A 12,800-nucleotide genomic window follows, 5' to 3' on the forward strand; every position below is an offset into this window, starting at 1 on the left:
GCAGGCCCCTTTATGAGCAAGGCGGATGCTAGGAGACACCTCTTCCACCCTCCCCCCAACTGGACCGTTGGTCCTGATTTCCTCTGAAACTCATTGGGATTTAGGTGACGTTTGTGACTGGGAGGGGGGAGGGGGAGAGTCATAACCCTGACTTCTGCTGAGCTATAAGGACCCACCAGGAGAAGGGCCAGAGGGGGAGGGGGGAGAGCATTCTCCTACCCTGGACGGCTCCCTCCCCACTTCCCAGACCCATCCCTACTGGGGCTGAAGAAATAAGGGACCCTGCCCCCATATGGCTCTCCCTCCTTCTGCCATGGTGCTGGACATCTTCACCCTTGGGGTTGCTTCTTTCCTCTGTGGTGCTGTTTCCAGAAGGCCCTGCTTCTCATCCCTCACCCTTCTGAGCTCTCGGCTGTATCTGGGGCTGCTGACCCGCTGTCTCTCCAGAATGCCCCCTCCTCCAAGATTCAAGGACACTGATCCCTCCTGGCTTTCTCCTACCCGCTTGATAGCTCCTTCTCCATCTCTTTCCTGGCTCATCATCCGTCACTGGCCCTCTGACTGATTGTTCTCGTCCCTCCCTCTCCTCAGCCATAGAGAGTTGACCCCAAAGTCAGGAAGGCCCAGGTTCAAGTCCTGTCTCTGACAATGGCTGGAATCCAGGGCAAGTCAGACTATATTAGTCAGAGGGGTTCCAGTCTGCATTGACAGAGGGAGCTTCCTCAGCAGGGAAGTTACCAAGACCAAAGAGCCAGGTGCTGAGGGACGGGGGCTGGGGCTGGGGGTTGTGGAGGAGGGGGTAAGGGAAGTCTGAGAAGGAAATAGGAAAGAAAACTTGGTTCCACTTTAGGCATCTCTGCCTGAAGACAGGAGTCCTGGGAGGTGGGTGTATAACCCCCAGTCTTTCCTGCTGGCTGTCCCATCCAAGCAGGGGATCTCTGCTCCCCTTGTCAGAACAAGAGCCTCCCTGAGGACACAGGCTGTGTCCCCTCCCCGTTCCTCTCTTCCTTAGGGGACTGTGCCCTAGGACTTGGGTTGAAGAGACTAGGGCTGGGTCCCTCAGGGCTGGCAGATTTTCTGAATGGAAGGTGTTCCAAGGGAACCTTAGCTGGCTGGGCTGTTGGGTGTATTTTTCTTTCTTTCCCACATGTCTGGCAAGAGGCCAGCAGCATTCAGGAGTTCAGAGACAGAGCCTGAGGGGAAGAGGGAGCTGTGGCTGGGAGACCCCTCACCAGCTTTGGAGTTCTCATTAAGCAAGAGAAGCCGCAAAATTGTTCCGATTACCGCTTTATGGGTTTTATAATGCAAAAACCTTCACTGGTAATGAGCACTCCATGGCTGGGGAGACAGGGGACCTGAGAGCCCGGTGGCCTGTGAGGGCAGTTGGGGAAGACTGGAGGGGGTTACCCCTAGGGAAAAATCAGTGCCACCTATGTGGGAGGTCAGGGGACCTTGGAAAGCTTCCCTCTTACCCTGGGCAGGAGACTAGAGTCAAGAGATCCCTGGACTGGAGGTCAGATGGCCTGGGTTCAAATTGGGACTCTTTTATAAGCTGCCTGGGTGACTTTGTGAGAGTTAGTTCCTCTTCTGTTAAATGAGGGGAGTTGGACCAGATGGCATCTGAGGTCCCTTCCAGCTCTCAATCTGTGATTCTAAAATGAGTAACTTCACCCAGATAAGGGGTTCCCTTCTGTCTCCCCAGAGAGGCAGTGACTCAGACTCTCCCATCCTGCCTCCTAATGGTTGGTACTCCCCTGGAGAGTATCTGTCCCTCTGATTCTGAACAGAATTCCAGTCCTTCAGAAGGTTCAATGTCTTTTACATTTTCATGATTTTCACTATCCAGGTCTTCAATTCAGAACTCCTTCTGTTCCTGTCATGGGGCGGGGGTTGGTAAAAACCCTACAGTGAGATCAGTCACCTCTGACCCCTCCCATAGACTCATTCTCTCTAAAGACTCAGAGAAGGTGTGTTGGGGGGGAGTCCCTTAGACAGGCTGGTGAAATCTATGCACCCTTTCTTAGTAGGGGTTTTTAAATACACACACACACACACACACACATGCACACAAATATGGGATTACAAAAGAAGCCAATTATACTGAAATACAGTTATTAAAGTAATTTTAAAAGACAAGTTCATGGATTCCAGGTTAAGACTCTGGGCTCTTCTAGATTCATTAACTTGTTTATTCAATATGCATTCATTAATTGCTTACTTTGTCACAGTACCAGGCAATGTTGTCTGCTAAAATGCGGCCAATTGCTGTCCTGCGGCATCTGGTGCTTAGAGGAGTCTGGAAGACCTAAATTCAAATCTAGCTTCAGACACTAGCTGGGTGTTGGTGGGAAATCCACTTGACTTCTGTTTGCCTCAGTTTCCTCAACTGTAAAAGGGTGATAGCAGCATCTCCCTCCCAAGGTTGTGGTGAAGCTTAAATGAGATCTTTGTAAAGAACTTAGCATAGTGAGCTGCACATAGTAGGTGCTTATGTAAATGCTGATTCCCTTCTCTTCCTTTTCCTATCCACCCTCCCTCCCCAACAAGCCTTCTCTGAGCCTTCAGAGATAATGAGTCTATGGGAGGAGTCAGAGGCAACTGACCTAACTGTAGGGTTTTTGCCAACCCCAACCCCATGACAGGAACAGAAGGAGTTCTGAGATACTGAAGACTTTCTGAATGGTGAAAATCATGAAAGAGCAGGAGGCATTGAATCTTCTGAAGGACTGGAATTCTGTTCAAAATCAGAGGGAGAGACTCACTGGCCTCTTCAGGTCTCTGCTCAGGGGAGTACCGACCATGGGTAGGAAGGATGGGAGAGTCTGAGTCATAGTCTCTCTGGGGAGACAGAGGGGAAAAGGAGAAGGGTGGGGTTCAAAACTGACCTTGGGGGTGGGATGGTTCCTAAGGGAGGGATCTCCTGGGGAGGGACATTGGCTGTGACTGCGCAGAAATGAGTAGGGAGGGTGTGGAGGCAAGGGGCCCCCGGCTCCCCAAGACTCAGAGCCCTCACCAACAGCCCCTACTTTGGCCCCGATGATTCATAAGAGGCTGCTGCTGACCCGGTAAAAATAGACTTTTCCACCAGCGGGCCGTCACCACAGCGTCAACTTTCTCCCACTTGATGCTCTGCCAACTTGACTACAGTAAGACATAGACCGCCAGGGCCTGCCCCACCACTGGCAAGAGCCAGAGCCCATGAATGCCTCAGTGTTTGCAGAAGGGACACCTCAATTCTCCCCTGGACACTCATAACTTCCCCTTGGCCTTGGCCACCCCTGAGAAGCTGCTGGCTTTGGAGAGATGGTCCTGGCCTCTCCCTACCCCCTTCTGGCTTCTCACCCCCTGCTTCTCCCTGGACCTAGGATTACCCTTACTCCTTTATAATAATAATTGTCTTCCTTTGATTTCAGACCCTTTTTTTACTCTCCTTCCTTCCTTCATACCTCTCCTCTAATGGAATGATGGAGAGACCAACCAGTCCCTGCACCCAGGAAGCCCTGGTCTGATTGGGGGTCGGTGGGATAGAGGCACTACCCCCAGAGAATCCCTGATCTTATGTGGGGGAGACCTAGTTTCAGGGTAACAAGAAAGGAGGTGAAAGATTCTAGGTCAACAAAAAACCCCAACCAAGCCTACCAGATCTGAGGGACAAATGAACCTGCTGCCTGAATCAGACCACAGCAGGAGCATGACCCCATTCTGGGCACCCCATCTTAAGAAAGTCATGGGGAGTCTTGGTAAGGGATGGTGAGGGGCCTGAGTCTGGGCCATGTGAGCATCAGGCAAAGAGACTCGGGAGGTTTACCCTGGAGAAGAAGTCTTAGGTGGACATGATAGGTTTCAATATCTATAAGCCTGTCTTCCTGCCCCAGAGCGCAGACCCAGGAGCACTGGGGACTGATTTCAGGAAAGACTTCCCGATAGTGAGAGTCTGTTTCAGAGTGAAGAGGTCTCCAAGCTCGGTTGGAGGACCCCTCATGGTCTGTCAAGTGATGCATCGGCCCACCTGGCTCCCAGGATCCCTTCCCTCTCTGGGATTATGAGATTCTGAAAATCCTCCAAAGGGTTAAGGAATGCTGAAGTCTGTATTGTGTCTGTCTGAAAAGTTGGACAGAGGTCAGGCTTGGCCAGCTGACCTCTGAGGCCCTTTCCTATGATCTATGATCTGATGAGACAAGATCGAGGTCATGTAATTTGAGGGGTACTGAGAGATCTATCCCCTCCCCCAATGCTAAAATCAGGGACTTTAGAGTCAGAAGAGATCTTAGTATTTATTGGATTCCTTCCCTCACAGGTGAGAAGGCAGGCCCTGAGGGAAGGTGATAAACCCAAGTTCTGACTTTTCCATTCTATCATGCTCCCTCTCTCACATAGGCCTGTCACATTGTCTCAGTTCCCAGCATTAATGCACTGTCCAGGCTCCTCTTTTATTCCCTCTGTACCCCGCTCCTCCCCACCCTCCCATGGAGAACGCTTGAAGGAAGGGGAAGGATGGGCGACAGCAGTGGGGCGCACAGGAAATTGAACTGGGAAGTCAGGATACCAGGATTCAAGTCTCAATGTGACCTTGGGCAACTCATTTCTCCTCTCTGGGCCTCAGTTCCCTTATGTGTATAATGAGAAGTTTTGATGGTACCATCTCTTCTGATAGTCTCTGGGTGTAGGACAATTCATGTGTATTCTGGGCTACAAGGGCATGGTAATTGGATGGATGGGTGGGAGCAGTGGTTGAGATGAATCTCTCCATCACTCCCTCCCCACCTGAACTGTACTTCTTGTCCGGAAGCCCCTTCCTTGGCTAAGTGAATGCTCTGCCTGCTCCTAGCTCCTCCCCAGAAGCCTTCTCCTGACTGTTCATTTCTAGTGGGCTTGGGTTGGGATCCTGAGCCACAAGGGCCTTGGGAGTCCTTCTGTCCCTCTTCCTCTTGGTCTGCCTTGAGATTGGAGGCGGGCCAGCTGACCCAGGGCAGTATTTGTAAAGGGCTCCCACCCCTAACTGTGTCCTGTCCCTCCATCCCTTTCCCCAGAGCCCCAAGGCTCTTGCGGTGGGTAGGTCCTGGGAATTTTCTTTTGAATTATTATGTTTTCCATTCAAAGACTTCCTGTTGTGTAGGGGAACCCCATCTGCTCCCATGGAAGCCTCAGCCGTTGGAGGGAACAAAGACAAGGCTTGGATGAGTGGGGAAGCACCCAAACCCCAGCCCTCATCTGTGCCAGGGACCACCACGGCCAGCCCCCTGCCTCAGGCTAGAATACCTACCAATTTGAGTGTGTGTGTGATTAGAGCTATTCCTTTAAGACCTTTTCACCTTTGTACCAGGGAATTTATTCAACAAATATGCCTTGACAACTACTATGTGGAAAGACCTGGGTTCAGATCCCAACTCTGATACTACCTGGGTGTGACCACAGGTAAGTTCCCTCTCAGTCTTAGCTCCTTCAACTGAAAAAGGAGACCAATATTCCCTGCCATACCTACCTGGAGCTGCTGTGGTTCTCAAACCTAGGCAGAGTTTTATAAACATCAAAGCTCTGTGTAAGGCAGTGAGCTATGCTGGAATGCTCTGAGAGACCTAGGTTTGAGTCCTGACTTAGATATTTATTGGCCGAGTGACCCTTTGACAAGTCACAACCCCTGTGCCTTAGTTTCCCCATCTGTGAAATGAGGAGGTTTGACCAGATGGTCTCTAAGAGTCCTTCTACTTAGAAATTTAGGATCCTTTAAGTCTAGTTGTTCAATTTTGGGCAAATTCCCCCCTTTGGGCCTCAGTTTCCTTCTCTGTACAGTGAGAACCATTGGACTAGGCGAGTCATCAGATCTCCCTCCAGTTCTGAATCCTGCTCCCTGTGACCTGTGCCTTCAGGCTATCAATGACCAGCCCTGTCCTGGCTCTCTCCCCTTTGCTTCCTTGGGCTCCTGAGCTGAGCTGTCTCCCTGGGCACTTTGTGCTCCCCTGATTTTTCTCCATCTCTCCTTCTCTCTGTCCCATAGGTGCCCCAAGGACTATGCTGGTCTTGTTTGAGGGACGGACATTGAAGAGGGGTCTCTGGGCAGGTGTACAGTGAACTCCACGGCCTCTCCAAGGCCAAGGCTGTGACCTTCCCCGCACCCCTAGCTTCTCCAGGACATTTCAACTTGTCCAGGCCTCCTCTCCCTGTCCTCCTGCTTTAGCTGAAAAACCTTCCTCCACTTTTAACACCTGCTCCTCCTCAAAAAACCTGACCCCAATGCTGCCTCCTCCTCCATGGAGCTGTCTGGTACCTCTGGTAGATGATGGATCCAGTAATTCCTTGTATGCTTGTCTTTAGACACACATACACACACACACGCACATACACACACACACGCACATGCACACACAACACACACACACACACACACACGCACACTGCCCCAAGAGCTCTGTATTCAGCAGTAATAACTGTTAATGAATAACAAATTCTCGTTATGTTGTATTTTGCTATCAGAAGGACCAAGTTCAATACCAGCTCTTTTCATTCATGCCCATGAGACCCTGGGACATTCACTTAATTTCTCCAGGATTCAATTCTCTCTGTCTGAGTCACAGGACCAAGTAGTTCCTTCTCCGATAGAAATCTCTTCTCAGTCAATCAGCTAACAAGTATTTATTAAGATCCTAGTGTGTGCTAGCACACTGAATCCTGTGTCTTTGGCTCTGTCAGTGTGATAGTCTCCCTCCCCTAGCTGGCCCTGGGTCTTAAATGTCCATGAATTCCACCTCCCTTTTCCATCCCTTTCCCCATGGCATGAATCTGCCCTGTCATGTTTGCTGTGGGTGGGGACATTCATGTTGGTCTGTGTTGGTCATTGACATCACTGGCTAGCATCCTGATCTCTGCCCGCTAGACCCATTCCACTGAATGTGCTCATAGGGTCAGGCCTGGGATTCCCTCTATCTGTAGGTAGGGCTGAAGCTTTCTGAAAGCTCTTTGAGCAACTCAGTCATGGAAGTGGAAGGACCTGCTGGGTCCTCTTACCAGCCTCCTGCCTTGGCCCTGAATTGAAGCCCCTCTGGTTTTTAAAGACCCCTACCTGCCTACCTCCTCACAACACACAGATTTCTCACAATCTCTGCTGTTGTTTGGTACAACTGATACATCCTAGCATCTGACAGCTGTTGGTGAAGAGGCTATGCTGGAATCAGGGCTGGTGAATGGGGAGAGGGCAGGATGGGGGTTGCTGTCCCAGGACCCTCTGGCTTCCTTGCCCATAAGTGGCAGTCAGCATTGGTGGTGGGATAGGGATCCCAGCAGCCTTCTTCACAAGGGCTGTTCCTCTCACTGAAGGCTGCAGGAGCTAGACTGGAAGCAGAGAAAATGATTTGGGGAGGGAGGATGCTCTTCCTGATCTCTTGGGCTCAGAATCCTTTAGGCAGGTTGCATTCCTTAGTGACCCTCCCCCCAAAGATTGAGGATCTCCCCCTACTTAGTTCTCCTCTCCCACCTGTGTAAATTTTGCTCAAGCATCACCTCCTTCATAAGGTCTTCCTGACTTCTCTGGCTGTAGAGATTAAGGACTCCGACTGTCTGGAGTTCTATGCTCAGACTGACTGTTTGAACAACATCCCTTAGTAGTTAACCATATTCTTGTTTGTATTGGTCTTTGTTTTATGTGATTTAAATTATTTAGCTCAACTTAATTTGAGTTAATCCAGTCTAATCCAATCCAGTCGAGTCCAATTGGACAGGGTTCTGGAATTGGACTCAAAGAACTGGATTCAAATCCTAGCCCTGCCCCTGCCCTCTAAGTTACCCCATGAGGTAGTTACTCCCCCTTCTTTTCCAGGCATCAGTTTCTTCATCTGTAAAATGATGGGAGTGGGCTTGGTGGCCTCTACAGACCTTTTAGCCCTAAATCAATGATCCCCATCCGTGATCAGTTCAGCTCATTCCACAAACATTTTTTAAAGTTCTTCCTACATCTAAGGCACTGTGCCAGGCCCTGGCAATGCCAAGAAAAACTAAACAGTCTTTGCCTCAGCTTTTCAATCCACAAGTGTTGTTTCCTGTGCCAAGCTCTTCAATTCACTGGGAGAATGTAGAGGAGCCCATGTTAAGTATGTCCTACGTACTTACTTCCAGACCCTTGAATGCATAAGTGCAGGGAATGCTCTCCATCAATGCAAGTATGCAACGGCTCAGAAAAACTGGGTTTTAGAGAGTGGTTCTGGGGCAATGAGAGGGTGAGGAACTTGCCCAGGGAGCCACAGCCTACGTGTGTGAGAGGTGAGATCCGAACCCAGGTCTCATTGACTCAGAGTCATACATAGCAAGAATGCACAAATAAGTATCAGGTATTTTCATGAGGAAGAGAGGGTTACTAAATGAGGGAAGGGGAGAGGGACCATGAAAGGCCTGATGTGGGAGGTGGCCCCTAAGGGAAGCCTGAGATTCTGATGAGAGGAGGGAGGGTGCTCCAGATCTGGGGGCCCACTTACGGAAAGGAAGGGATGGAAGGTTGAGCTTGGCGAACATTTACTAAGGCACAGGGAACACAAACGTGTTCCTAGGAACAATGCAAACTATTAAGTTGAAAGAGAAAAAAACAGCCAAAGGTCACGATCCTCATCCATTCTACTAATTCCGAGAGTATGTAAGGAGATGGGGGTGGGGAGGGGTGTTGCTGGCATCATCCTGGGTTGGTTTAATCTCTTCCAGTCAATGTGCAGAGGGTGGAGGGGTGGGGGGGGACTCTTGTGGGAAGGCTTAATTAGCAAGGCCAAGAATTCTCTCAGTGATGGCGGTAGGTGGAGCCATCCCATCAGATTTGAGGACCCAGGAGGAGAAGGGTGGAAAAATGGGGGAAAAAAGGGAGAAGAGGAAGCTGGAGGGAGGGGATGTAGTCTGTCTGGGGCTGAGCTTATGGGCCAGTCTGGGGCCAGGGTTAGGGGGTGGTTTGGGGTCTGGGGTTAGGAGTCAGTCTGTGGCCAGGGTGGAGAATTGTTCGTAGAATCATCCTTTTAGAGCCAGAAGGGAGCTCAGAGACAAGCTAGTTCAACCCCCTCATTTTGCAGATGAAGAAACTGAGAAAGGTTAGACAACGTGGCCAATGTCACCCGGCAGACAGAGCCGAGGCTGGAGGCTGGGCCTTTCCCATCTACATGCATCACATCCTTGTGCTTGCCTAAACTGAGGACAGAGGTCAGTTTGGCTGGGTCTGTAGCCAGGGTCAGGGACCAGTATGCGGCTGCTGTAGGAGGTCCCATTCCTTTCCCCTCCTGTCCTCCATCTCCACCCTCACCTTTTCCCCTTGGTCTCTCCCATTCCTCACTTGTATTCATCCCCCAAGGTCAGACTCAAATCCTGTCTCTTCCAGGAGGCCCTCTGCACTGCACCCACAGTAATGCCTCTCCTCTGCTGCCTTGTGGAACCTGGGTCACATCACTCAGCACTCGTTGGTGTAAGGGAAAGATTGCCGGGCTTGGAGCTAAGAAGGAAGGGTTCAAATACTGCCAAGCTATGGGAAAGTCCATTAATCTCCCCAAGCCTCAGTTTCTTCATCTGTAAAAGAGGCATAAAAATAACACCTGCAGAACTTAATCATCGTGTTGTGAGGATCAAAGGAGGCTCTTTACAAACCTAGTGAGGTTTTACACACACACACACACACACACACACACACACACACACACACACACACACATTTATATATTCCGATGTTACTGACACCATGCCCTGGAAGATCTTTCTGCAGCTGAGTCCCCCTCTTCCCATCCATGAGTTAATCTCTTTTGAGGAAGTGACCAGACTGACCATTCTTCATTCCTTGCCAGGCTCTCCTTCTGACTCTCTCATCTTTGCCACCATGCCCAAGGGCACACGCTTTCCTACTCCCTTTGCCCTTCTCAGCTCCTTTTAATGGGTCTTCTCCCATTAGAATGTAAGTTCCCTGAAGTCAGGGGCTGTCTTTCTTTTTACTTATATTTGTATTGCCTAATGCTTGGCACAGTGCCTGGTACACAATAAGAGCTTAATACATGCTTGTTGACTTAAATACTCTTACCTGGTATCATTCTTCCACCAAAATCACAGTCAGGGAAGGACCTTTGAAGTTACCTAAGCTAAACCCTTCATTCAGGGAAGCCAAGAGTGGGATAGGGACTTCCTCAGGGGAATGGGTTGGGACAAGAACACAATTGCTCTTGTTTTGGGATAGACCTCCTTTTTGGTCTTGTTTCATTGATGGTTTTGTTTTTAAATCATCTTAGTTTCCAATGATCTCTCTCCCCTCCTTCCCTTTCCAGAGAGTGAGCCCTGGCAATTAAGAATAGGAATAATGTAGGAAGAGGGATTGGACTTGGGTCATTAGGCAGTCCCAAGTGAAGAAACTTCCTCTGACAATGCAGGTCAGCACTCAGTCTTTAGGTTAGATTTTTAGAGTTGCTTAGAGCATTGAAAAGTAAAATGAATTGTCTAGGGTCACAGAGCAAAAGAACATTGGGGGTGGGGAGAAGAGAGAGAGAGAGAGAGAGAGAGAGAGAGAGAGAGAGAGAGAGAGAGAGAAAGAGAGAGAGAGAGAGAGAGAGAAAGAGAGAGAGAGAGGGAGGGAGGGAGGGAGGGAGGGAGAGGGAGAGGGAGAGGGAGAGGGAAGAAAGAGGGGGGAGGGAAGGGGGGAAAAAAGAAAAGGGAGAGAGAGAAGAGAGAGAGGAGTGGTGAGGGAAAAAAAGAGAGAGGGAGAGAGAAAGGCAGAGAAGCAATTCAGCAAAGCTAATTAAGGTATCAACTAAATCTAACAGTATATACAACATTCCACATCATAGCCCCTTACCTCTGAAACCAACCAGCCAATTAATCAACAAACATTTATTAAATCCTTCCTAGTGTACCAGGCACTGTCCTAGGTGCTGGGAATGCCCATACAAGGAACAAAGCAATCCCTATTCATGGTGAGCTTTTGTCCTGATGGAGCAAGTCTGTAAATATATATGTATTTATGTCCATGTGTATATATATATTATATATATGTATATATATACATATATATGTGGCATAAATGTAATGTTAATAAACAACTCATATGTAAAGAAAGAAAGGATGATTAAACCGATGTCATACTGGGATTATATAATTTAGATATTTTTTGAGACCCAGTGAGTTTAAGTGCTTTGCCCAAAGTCACAACGAGGAATGATTTAGCCCAAATTTAGGGTTATATTTTAGGATCCAGACCCAGAAGAGGCCTCTGAGATCATCCAGTCTAATTCTTTCACTTTCTATATAGTAAAACCCAGAGAATTTGTCAAGTGATTTATCTAAGGTCACATAAATAATCAATAGTGCTGGGATGGGATTTGAACGCAGCTCTCGACTAAATCTAGTGCTTTTGCTTCTCTCTCCCCAGTTAGAGTGTGACCATCCTGTAGGCAGGAATGATGTTCTTTCTTTTTCTTGCCTCCCCCTCCCATCACCAGTCCCAGACTTGAGGATGATGCAGACCTCTATGCAGTGGTTTGTAGTTAGGTTCACAAAGAAATCCCCCAGACCAGAAAGCCTTAGCCTTGAGCTGGTTAGAGGGTTCAATCTCTGCCCTCCCCTCTTCCCCCTTCTCCCCTCCTGCCTAGATCTCTGCAGTGAGGGGTGGGGGTAGGGGAGGCTGGTCTACCCTGAGACCTGGGTTTTCTTCCATTCCAGCTGTGGTGCTCATTTCCCTTCACACCTCAGGAGGAAGTTTCCCTCCCACTTTGGGCTGCTTGGCCCTGAGTCTCACCTTTTACCCCCTCCCCCCACCTCCTTCAAAGTAGAAAACCTTTCCTCCCTTTCTCCATTACCTTCATTTCTGGGGGAAAAATCATTTTTTCCACCTGCTTTTGTATCCCCTCCCAAAGCTGCTGGGGGAAATTGGGTCACTTGAAGGAAAAAGAAAAAATGTTGAGGGGGCGGGAAATCTGACGAGAATGGGGGTAGGCCCACAGCTGGAGTGAGAACATGGGCCTTGTTAACACTCTAGAGCAGGGACTGACATGGGGGGGTGTCTCACCTAAACCAGGCTCCCCAGGCATGGAGGGGAAAAGGGAAAGGAGATCTTAGCATATGTTATTGGGAGCAGATGGGCAGGGGGGAGGAGGAGGAAAGGGGAAGAATGGCATGGAGGTTACTCTGATCAGGTGAGAATCAGGGGAATTTTCCTTTCACAGCACAATCCCTGGTGGGCAATGACTCCCAACTGGAGTTGAGAGGAATTGAAAAGTCAGGCCAGATGGACTCAATGACTTTGAGATGGACATTCAGACCAATCCCTCATTTTACAGATGAAGAAACTGAGGCCCTGACTGGTTAAGTAATTTGCCCAAATTCACACAGGCGGTAAAAGTTAGAGCTGGGATTTGAATCCAGGGCCTCTTACATGTAAACCTTTTCACTAAACCATGTTGAGGCTAAAATCATGTTTGTCTGAGAGTGAGGGCCTGGATCCCCATCTCTGACTTCAGGATGTGGCCTCCCAATCTTTGAGATTCACTTGGGAAATCCCCAGACCTGATTAGAATGGACATTCAATTCAGTTAATTTCAGTTCAGTTTAACTGAATTAAAAACTTTCTGTGGACCAGGCACCGTGCTAGGGGCTGTGGATGCAGAGAAGCACAGACAACACCCTTGCTCTAGAGGAGCTATCTATTGGGGAAGGGAATAAACACTTTTTAAGCACCAACTAGAGGCAGAGAGCCAGGCTTGGAGTCAGGAAGTCCTGAACTCAAATTCAGATACTTAGTAGCCATGTGACCCTGGGCAAGACAGTTAATCCTATTTGCCTGGGTCTCCTCATCTATAAAATGAGCT

This window comes from Notamacropus eugenii, chromosome 1, assembly GCF_028372415.1.
Source record: "Notamacropus eugenii isolate mMacEug1 chromosome 1, mMacEug1.pri_v2, whole genome shotgun sequence".
In the NCBI taxonomy this organism is placed as follows: Eukaryota; Metazoa; Chordata; class Mammalia; order Diprotodontia; family Macropodidae; genus Notamacropus; species Notamacropus eugenii.